Consider the following 531-nt stretch of genomic DNA (forward strand, 5'->3'; position numbering starts at 1 on the left):
AAACAAGAATCGACAGAAGAAAGTTCATTTGTAGTTCTAAACGCATTTAGGGTGTTTTTTAAACCACTTTTTGTCTCTCCAACGACATTATTCCTCTCTCCTACAGCGTCCATTATAATTACATGCATATTATGCAAATTAGGCGATGGCGTCATTTACCGACTTCTAGCGACATTTGGGACAACCAATAGCGACATTCCTTGCTGAGGAGTTGGCAACAGTGCTTTCATCTCTAGCTAGAAAAGATTGACGAGCCCAGTGCACGGTTAAAATTACGCTGGTAAAAGTTTTATTATCCTCGAAACGCATTTAAACCAGTACATTAATAAACACCTGTAATGTGTTTTATTCTTTTAAAGACTAATGACCCCCGTTTTGCTGGCACGTACTGTACCGTACATGCTACGGCTACTGGCGGACATGTTGCTTCATCACGCGCCCCCCCCCCCAGAAAACATCGCTCACGACATAATAGAGGGCTTGCGGCCATTCGTCGCCTGACATGTCTAAACATATTGCCATATTAACATT

This window comes from Paramormyrops kingsleyae, chromosome 18, assembly GCF_048594095.1.
Source record: "Paramormyrops kingsleyae isolate MSU_618 chromosome 18, PKINGS_0.4, whole genome shotgun sequence".
Classification (NCBI taxonomy): Eukaryota; Metazoa; Chordata; class Actinopteri; order Osteoglossiformes; family Mormyridae; genus Paramormyrops; species Paramormyrops kingsleyae.